At 39.7% G+C, this 9997-nt stretch overlaps 1 pseudogene across 1 annotated transcript; it reads right to left on the bottom strand.

The window, feature by feature from the left end:
- Nucleotides 1-7172: 7172 nt before the first annotated feature.
- Nucleotides 7173-8111, bottom strand: LOC308351109 (olfactory receptor 5AN1-like; annotated as a pseudogene). The gene has a single exon. The product of its transcript is annotated as an olfactory receptor 5AN1-like (transcript).
- Nucleotides 8112-9997: the final 1886 nt, after the last annotated feature.

The following is a 9997-nucleotide window of genomic DNA, read 5'->3' as shown; positions in this document are numbered from 1 at the left end:
CTCTGAAAAACAACCTGAGGGTTTTGAAGGGGCGGGGTGGGATGGTGGGGGAACCAGGTGGTGGGTATTGGGGAGGGCACAGATTGCATGGAGCACTGGGTGTGGCGAAAAAACAATGAATACTGTTACACTGAAAATAAATAAAAAATTTAATTAAAAAAATTTAATAGGACTTATTTTGTGGTTTAACATATGAAGTGTCCTGGAGCATATTTAATTTGCACTTTAGAAGAGTATATATTCTGCTTCCTTTGGATCAAATGTTCTGTGCCGCTTCCAGTCGCAAACGGGAGAATTAGCACAAACAAGTCAGATGCAAGAGAAAGGGAGCAGGGGACAACAGTCGAAATGGCTGCTGCCCCGAGGAACTTCTCAGTCTCGCTTTTATTAGATAGAAACAATAACCAACAGAAGAGTTGATGAAGGTTAAACGTTAGTCATATGCCTTGTAGATAAACAAGAAGGAGGGCAGAATATGTCTGTACAAGTAGTATAGAGTTTATAGTTGAACAAGCACATTCAAAGGACTTATCTAAGAGGCCACAGGTGCTCTCCAGTGGGAATGGGGAGATAATGGAAAAAGGAAGCAGGCGGCGCTCTGCCCTGAGCGAGCCGGGCATCCCCAGCTGCTCAGCTTCAAGGCCATATATCATCCTCTCCCCCAGAGGCCTGTTGCAGTATCTGTTTTTCTTAAGGCTTATCTAAATGTGCTTGGTAACTAGTAAAATATCCCGGGGGTTATACTTTAAGTAATACATTGTTCTGAGGGGCAGTTGCAGTTCTGCAAAGATCTCTTAAGCCCATTTGTTCTAACATGTAGTTTCAGTCCCACATGTTGATATTAATATTCTGCCTGGTCTATCTAGTATTGAAAATGGGTTAGTGAGTTTTGCTACTGTTATTGTATTGCTATTTCTCCCTTTGAGTCTGCTAATATTTCCTTGTTGAATTTAGATGTTCCTAAGTTGGGTGCATAAATACTTGCAAATGTTATATCCTCTGTTGAGCTGACCCTTTATTGTTATATAATGACCTTTGGGTCCTATTAAATCCTTTGTCCTAAGATCTATTTTTTCTCATAAAGACACCTGAACCTCCTTTCTTTTGATTTCAATTTACATAGAATTTCTTTTTCCACCCCTTCATTTTTAGACTTTGTGTGTGTGTTTTTAAAGCCCTAGTAAGTCTCTTGTAGGCAGCATACAGTTGGGTCTTGGTTTTTTTTTTTTTTTTTTTTTTAATCTATTCAGTCACTCAAGGTGTTTGGTTGAAGAATTTAGTCCTTTAATATTTAAAGTAGAATTAACAAGTGTGGATTAATGCTGCATTTTGTTTACTGTTTTTTTTTTATTTCTTTTCAGCGAAACAGTATTCATTGTTTTTGCACCACACCCAGTGCTCCATGCAATCCTTGCCCTCCCTAATACCCACCACCTGGTTCCCCCAACCTCCCACGCCCTGCCCCTTCAAAACCCTCAGGTTGTTTTTCAGTCCATAGTCTCTCACGGTTCACCTCCCCTTCCAATTTCCCTCAACTCCCTTCTCCTCTCCATCTACCCTTGTCCTCTATATTATTTGTTATGCTCCACAAATAAGTGAAACCATATGATACTTGAATCTCTCTGCTTGACTTATTTCACTCAGCATAATCTCTTCCAGTCCCATCCATGTTGCTACAAAAGTTGGGTATTCGTCCTTTCTGATGGAGGCATAATACTCCATAGTGTATATGGACCACATCTTCCTTATCCATTCATCCGTTGAAGGGCATCTTGGTTCTTTCCACAGTTTGGTGACCGTGGCCATGGCTGCTATAAACGTTGGGGTACAGATGACCCTTCTTTTCACTACATCTGTATCCTTGGGGTAAATACCCAGTAGTGCAATTGCAGGGTCATAGGGAAGCTCTATTTTTAATTTCCTGAGGAATCTCCACACTGTTCTCCAAAGTGGCTGCACCAACTTGCATTCCCACCAACAGTGTAAGAGGGTTCCCCTTTCTCCACATCCTCTCCAGCACACGTTGTTTCCTGTCTTGCTAATTTTGGCCATTCTAACTGGTGTAAGGTGGTATCTCAATGTGGTTTTGATTTGAATCTCCCTGATGGCTAGTGATGATGAACATTTTTTCATGTGTCTGATAGCCATTTGTATGTCTTCATTGGAGAAGTGTCTGTTCATATCTTCTGCCCATTTTTTAAATATGATTGTCTGTTTTGCGTGTGTTGAGTTTGAGGAGTTCTTTATAGATCCTGAATATCAACCTTTTGTCTGTACTGTCATTTGCAAATATCTTCTCCCATTCTGTGGGTTGCCTCTTTGTTTTGTTGACTGTTTCCTTCGCTGTGCAGAAGCTTTTGATCTTGATGAAGTCCCAAAAGTTCATTTTTGCTTTTGTTTCCATCACCTTTGGAGACATATCTTGAAAGAAGTTGCTGTGGCTGATATCAAAGAGGTTACTGCCTATGTTCTCCTCTAGGATTCTGATGGATTCCTGTCTCACGTTAAGGTCTTTCATCCATTTTGAGTTTATCTTTGTGTATGGTGTAAGAGAATGGTCAAGTTTCATTCTTCTACATATAGTTGTCCAGTTTTCCCAGCACCATTTATTGAAGAGACTGTCTTTTTTCCACTGGATATTTTTTCCTGTTTTGTCGAAGATTATTTGACCATAGAGTTGAGGGTCCATATCTGGGCTCTCTACTCTGTTCCACTGCTCTATGTGTCTGTTTTTATTTGTTTGTTTGTTTGTTTGTTTGCCTGCTACACTGGATTTATTTTAAAAGAAACATTGTATTTCGGGGTAATTGTAGATGCATATGCAACTGTAAGAATTAATAGATATCCCATAAACCCATTACCCAATGTCCACCAGTGGTAACATCTTGCAAAACTGTACTACAATGTAACGAGCATTATTGACATTGATAAACAAAAAATACAGAGTATATCCTCCAACACAAGCATCCTTCTCACTGTCTTTGAAAGCCATGCCTGCTTCTCTCCCACCCTAATCACACCTGTTTAAATCCTGGCATCAGCCCATCTATGCTGTGTTTCTACATTTTGGCCAATTTGAGAATTTTATACAAATATAACTACATAAAAAGTAGCCTTTTGGGGCGCCTGGGTGGCTCAGTGGGTTAAGCCTCTGCCTTCAGCTCAGGTCATGATCTCAGGGTCCTGGGATTGAGCCCTGCATCGGGCCCTCTGCTCAGCAGGGAGCCTGACTCCCCCGCTCTCTCTGCCTGCTGCTCTGCCTACTTGTGATCTCTGTCAAATAAAAAAAAAAAAAGTAGCCTTTCAAGACTGGCATTTTTCATTCAGCAGAATTCTCTGGAAATATATCGGTTGTTGTGTGTATCAATAGTTGTTTTTTTTTTCTTTTAATTGCCAAAGAGTATTTTTTTAAATTTTTTTTCAGCGTAACAGTATTCGTTATTTGTGTCTGTTTTTATGCCAGTACCATGCTGTCTTGGTGATCACAGCTTTGTAGTAAAGCTTGAAATCAGGTAACGTGATGCTGCCAGTTTTATTTTTGTTTTTCAACATTTCTTTAGCGATTCAGGGTCTCTTCTGAATCCATACAAATTTTAGGATTATTTGTTCCAGCTCTTTTAAAAATACTGGTGGAATTCTGATCAGAATGGCATTAAAAGTATTAAAAGTATAGATTGCTCTAGGCAGTATAGACATTTTAACAATGTTTATTCTACCAATCCAAGAGCATGGAATGGTCTTCCACCTTTTTGTGTCTTCTTCAATTTCTTTCATGAGTGTTCTGTAGTTCCTCGAGTACAGATCCTTTACCTCTTTGGTTAGGTTTATTCCCAGGTATCTTATGGTTCTTGGTGCTATAGTAAATGGAATAGATTCTCTATTTTCCCTTTCTGTATTTTCATTGTTAGTGTATAAGAAAGCCATTGATTTCTGTACATTGACTTTGTATCCTGCCACGTTACTGAATTGCTGTATGAGTTCTAGTAGTCTGGGGGTGGAGTCTTTTGGATTTTCCATATAAAGAATTGTCATCTGCAAAGAGAGAGTGTTTGACTTCTTCATTGCCAATTTGGATACCTTTTATTTCTCTTTGTTGTCTGATTGCTGTTGCTAGGACTTCTAATACTATGTTGAACAAGAGTGCACTACTGGATATTTACCCCAAAGATACAGATGTAGTGAAGAGAAGGGCCATCTGTACCCCAATGTTTATAGCAGCAATGGCCATGGTTGCCAAACTGTGGAAAGAACAAAGATGCCCTTCAACGGACGAATGGGTAAGGGAGATGTGGTCCATATACACTATGGAGTATTATGCCTCCATCAGAAAGGACGAATACCCAACTTTTGTAGCAACATGGATGGGACTGGAAGAGATTATACTGAGTGAAATAAGTCAAGCAGAGAGAGTCAATTATCATATGGTTTCACTTATTTGTGGAGCATAACAAATAACATGGAGGACATGGGGAGATGGAGAGGAGAAGGGAGTTGAGGGAAATTGGAAGGGGAGGTGAACCATGAGAGACTATGGACTCTGAAAAACAGCCTGAGGGTTTTGAAGGGGCGGGGGGTGGGAGGTTGGGGGAACCAGGTGTTGGGTAATAGGGAGGGCACAGATTGCATGGAGCCCTGGGTGTGGTGCAAAAACAATGAATATTGTTATGCTGAAAAGAAATAAAAAATTAAAAAAAAAGAAATCCCCACTGATGTCCTCCATGTTATTCCTTATTCTGCACAAGTAAGTGAAACCATATGATAATTGACTTTCTCTGCTTGACTTATTTCACTCAGCATAATATCCTCCAAGTCTCGTCCATGTTGATAAAATGGAGGATACTGGGAGAAGGAAAGGAAAAGTGAACTGGGGGAAATCAGAGGGGGAGATGAAACCAGAGATTGGGCTCTAAAAAACAAACTGAGAGATTTGGAAGGGAGGCAGGAGAAGTCATGCATGACCCTGGTAGTGGGTATTAAGAAGGGCATGTATTGCATGGAGCACTGAGTGTAGTGCATAAACAATGAACCCTGGAACACTGAAAAAAAAAAAAAGTAAAATTAAGATGTGAGAAAAAAAAAAAAAGAAATCCCCACTGAACACTAGAAGCAAGAAACAAGTCATTAGACTCACAAAATAAATGGTATTGAAGGAAACACATCCTTCATTCCATTCCTCTGCATGTTTCAAATCACCTCCTGCTTCCTTAGATTACAGATGGTGAAGACTGGGATGTGACCAAATTTACTAGATGGTTAAGCTGAAAAGAAGCCTCAGACAAACGTTACCCAGCTCAGACTGTTCTTCCCAGGAGACACAACCAGGGAAATTGTATAGCTATGTTTCTATTCAAAGGCACATCACCTCTATCTTTTTTTTTTTTAATTTTTTATTTATTTTCAGCGTAACAGTATTCATTGTTTTTTCACCACACCCAGTGCTCCATGCAATCTGTGCCCTCCCTAATACCCACCACCTGGTTCCCCCACCCTCCCACCCCGCCCCTTCAAAACCCTCAGGTTGTTTTTCAGAGTCCATAGTCTCTCATGGTTCACCTCCCCTTCCAATTTCCCTCAACTCCCTTCTCCTCTCCATCTACCCTTGTCCTCTATATTATTTGTTATGCTCCACCAATAAGTGAAACCATATGATACTTGACTTTCTCTGTTTGACTTATTTCACTCAGCATAATCTCTTCCAGTCCTGTCCATGTTGCTACAAAAGTTGGGTATTCGTCCTTTCTGATGGAGGCATAATACTCCATAGTGTATATGGACCACATCTTCATAGGGAGTAACCTCTTTGATATCAGCCACAGCAACTTCTTTCAAGATATGTCTCCAAAGGCGAAGGAAACAAAGGCAAAGATGAACTTCTGGGACTTCATCAAGATAAAAAGCTTCTGCACAGCAAAAGAAACAGTCATCAAAACAAAGAGGCAACCCACGGAATGGGAGAAGATATTTGCAAATGACAGTACAGATAAAAGGTTGATATCCAGGATCTATAAAGAACTCCTCAAACTCAACACACACAAAACAGATAATCATATTAAAAAATGGGCAGAAGATATGAACAGACACTTCTCCAAGGAAGACATACAAATGGCTACCAGACACATGAAAAAATGTTCATCATCACTAGCCATCAGGGAGATTCAAATCAAAACCACATTGAGATACCACCTTACACCAGTTAGAATGGCCAAAATTAGCAAGACAGGAAACAACGTGTGCTGGAGAGGATGTGGAGAATGGGGAACCCTCTTACACTGTTGGTGGGAATGCAAACTGGTGCAGCCACTTTGGAGAACAGTGTGGAGATTCCTCAGGAAATTAAAAATAGATCTTCCCTATGACCCTGCAATTGCACTGCTGGGTATTTACCCCCAAAGATACAGATGTAGTGAAAAGAAGGGCCATCTGTACCCCAATGTTTATAGCAGCAATGGCCACGGTCGCCAAACTGTGGAAAGAACCAAGATGCCCTTCAACGGATGAATGGATAAGGAAGATGTGGTCCATATACACCTCTATCTTTTTATTTCCATTATGGTCAGATACAGAACAAACCTCAGTCACCCTTGCGTCTGGATTACACTGCATCAAAATTTTTGGGAGACAAGGTCTCTACACTCCTGGGGGCCTCTGCCAGGTATCACATCTTTACAGTCAGAGGTCTGCGATTGAACAGGGCTTAATCTCCAAAGTAAAGAGAAGTACAGGTTCTTAAAACTTAACATTTTACACATGCTTGCAGATTATTTTTAAGATTTTATTTATTTATTTGAGAGAGAGAGAGAGAACACAAGGAGAACAAGGGATAGAGGGAGAGGGAGATGCAGGCTCCCTGCTCAGCAGGGCTCAATCACAGAACCCTGGGATTCTAACCTGAGTAGAAGGCAGATGCCTAACTGACTGAGCCAACCAGGTCCCCACATGCAGATTACTAATAAATGATGAAGCCACTCTTCATGTAGGGTGAAAGTATGAACCTCCAGGACTTAAAGGTATTATGCTTGTGTGGAATCAAGTCAGCTCTCATTCCATTTGGCATATTATCTGTCTTGAATTAACCTTTCTTTACCCAAAGGCCATATGAATTTTGTTAGAGTTCATTCCTGTGTATGTTACTGGGGGTTAAGGTTTCTGAGAGGACAAATTTGGACAGAACCTCAGCAGGACCATCTCTTCTTTTGTAACCTCTTCAAGGCATCTTTGATTTCCTTGTTCCTCAGACTGTAAATCAAGGGATTCAACATCGGAATAACCACAGTGTAGAATACTGATGCAAATCTGTCAAAACCGGAGGAACCGCCAGAGCTGGAACTCAAATAGACATAGACAGTTGAAGTATAGAAGAGGGAAACCGCTGTCAGATGAGAAGCACAAGTGTTGAAAGCCTTGGACCTGCCTTTGGCTGAAGTGATCTTCATGATGGACATAACAATATAGCCATAGGATATCATGACAATGAGGGCATTTATTATCCCAAAGAACATTGTTAATATAGCAATCAACAGTTGCACAAAGAAAGTGTCAGTGCAGGACAGGATTATCAGTTGGGGCATGTCACAGAAGAAGTGCTTGATGACATTAGGCCCACAAAAGTGGAGCTGAAACATGGTACACAACTGGGATAGAGAAGCAGAGAGTCCAGCCAAATAGGATCCCAGCACCATCCGAATACAGAGGGTGGGTGACATGATGGATGAATAGAGAAGTGGATTGCAAATGGCACTATATCAGTCATAAGCCATGGCTGTCATGAGACAAGACTCACTCAGTCCCATGGTTGAAAAGACAGAGTACTGAACAGCACAACCCACAAAGGTGATGGTCTGCTGCTCTTGGAAAAAGTTGGAGAGCATCTTGGGAGCTATAGAGGTCACATAGCAGATATCTATGAACGACAGATTACTGAGGAAGAAGTACATGGGTGTGTGGAGGTGAGAGTCCATCCTTATTAAGATGATGAGGCACAGGTTCCAAGTCAGAGTCAAAATGTAAATCAGCAGGAATACAACAAAGAGCACTGCTAGGATTCTGGGAAAATCAGAGAATCCCAAAAGGATGAAATAGGTGATCCGTGTAATATTTCCTCCCCCAATCATTGGCTTGCTGCTTCTAAAATCAGGAAAGAGAGAAGAGAATGCACTGCTGACTCAGGTGAGATGACAGTATTACAATTCCCATATGTGCTGTTTTTTCCCTCCACGGAGTGCTGGGAAAGACCAATGTCTCACCGTACTGATGAAAAGACCCAGCTCTTCATCTCAAATTATTAAGAAGAGTGATTTTAAAAGTGCTTCAAAATGATGATGTATTATATGTTACCTAATAGAATTGAAATTAAAAATGAAAAAAAGTGCTTTAGGTTCTCAATTATTTCATAAAGTCTCATGAAATTAAAGAGATATGTTTGAATTTGAGAACTAAAATATATAAATGAAGTGATTATTACAGAGACCATTCATTAAAAGTTTTTTAAAACCTCTGATAATTCATTATATAACCACTGCTTTACAAGACCATAAGTAGAATCACTCTAGTTTAAAACTGAGATAGCTCTTCAGGCCCACATGGCCATCTAGATAATGTTTTGAAATTTCCTCTTTTGTCCTTATGAAAAGTTTTTTATACTCTTTGTAATACTTTCACAAACTTTTATATGAATACAGTTAATGTATCATCTTCTAACTGACCTGGAAAACTATATCATAAGTTATCACTCTGATAATATTTTCTTGAGGCACAGTATATGTACCCAATAAAGTTATGGAACTAGTCTTCTTAGGGAAGTCTTCGTACTATGTATACCAAAGGGAAGGCAGTACAGCTCATTATTGACCCTATCATTTTTTCAATTTTAGGGTACTTTACTGCTTGAGAAAAAACATGGTACTGTGGTTAAAGATTCAGACTTTGGAATTTTGTCTGATACCTTCTTGTTTTATGAGCTTCTCCCAGTAGCTTAAAAACACTAAGATTGATTTACTCAAAGTGAAATGACAAAATAAAGAACCCCTGGACTATGAAATTACTAGGACAGTTACAAGAAAATTCATGGAGATGCTCAGCACACAATTCTGTATACAGTAATTGTCCAATAGGTGTTGGCTATTATTATCATGGATTGCTTACAGATAACCATGAATGACAGCTGTACCCATGGTTAGGAATGTCAACAGTGTTACAGTTGTATGGGTTAATTTGAGGGATTTTCTGAGGCATCACTGACCTTGTAGATAGTGAGGAATCATTGCCTCTACGCAGCTGTAGATTCAGACCTCATGTAGAAACAAATCAAACCACCCAGGGTCATGAAGACACAAAGCACATAAACAATTTTTTATTTAGTTTGCTTGAGCTTGAGTACAGTTGGTTAACTGACAACCCGCATCACACTATGATGGGCCCTGATGCAGAGGAAAAGTAAATAAGTTTAAAAACCAAGTACCACACAGCTATATGTCATATGTTTTATTGATACAGTCATCATGTTAGAGGTCATTAACAGGTTCATAGTAGATTGCAATTATGGCCTATACTCCATAACCACCTGTCCTTCCTTCAGATGAAACATTAAATCAATGAGAACAGCTAAGAAATTTTTGAAAAAATATTAATAATTAAAAAGACATGAACTTTCAAATATTAAAAATCATTGTGAACACTGATCATTCACTATTCCTATGAGAATAGACATGTGTTATGGGCACTTGGGTGGCTCAGTGGGTTAAGTCTCTGCCTTTGGCTCGGGTCATGATCTCAGGTCCTGGGATCAAGTCCCAAATCAGGCTCTCTGCTCAGTGAGGAGCCTGCTTCCCTCTCTGTCTCTGCCTGCCTCTCTGCCTATTTGTGATCCCTCTCTGTCTCTCTGTCAAACAAATAAGTAAAATATTAAAAAAAAGAACAAGAAAATAGACATGTATCTATAGATCTTATAGACATTTTAGGAAAATTTAAATATCAGTTAAGAATTTAAATATGATAAAAT

This window comes from Martes martes, assembly GCF_963455335.1.
Source record: "Martes martes genome assembly, chromosome: 10".
Lineage (NCBI taxonomy): Eukaryota > Metazoa > Chordata > Mammalia > Carnivora > Mustelidae > Martes > Martes martes.
The sequence above is the reverse complement of the archived record's forward strand: the minus strand, read 5'-3'. Positions and strand labels throughout refer to the sequence as shown.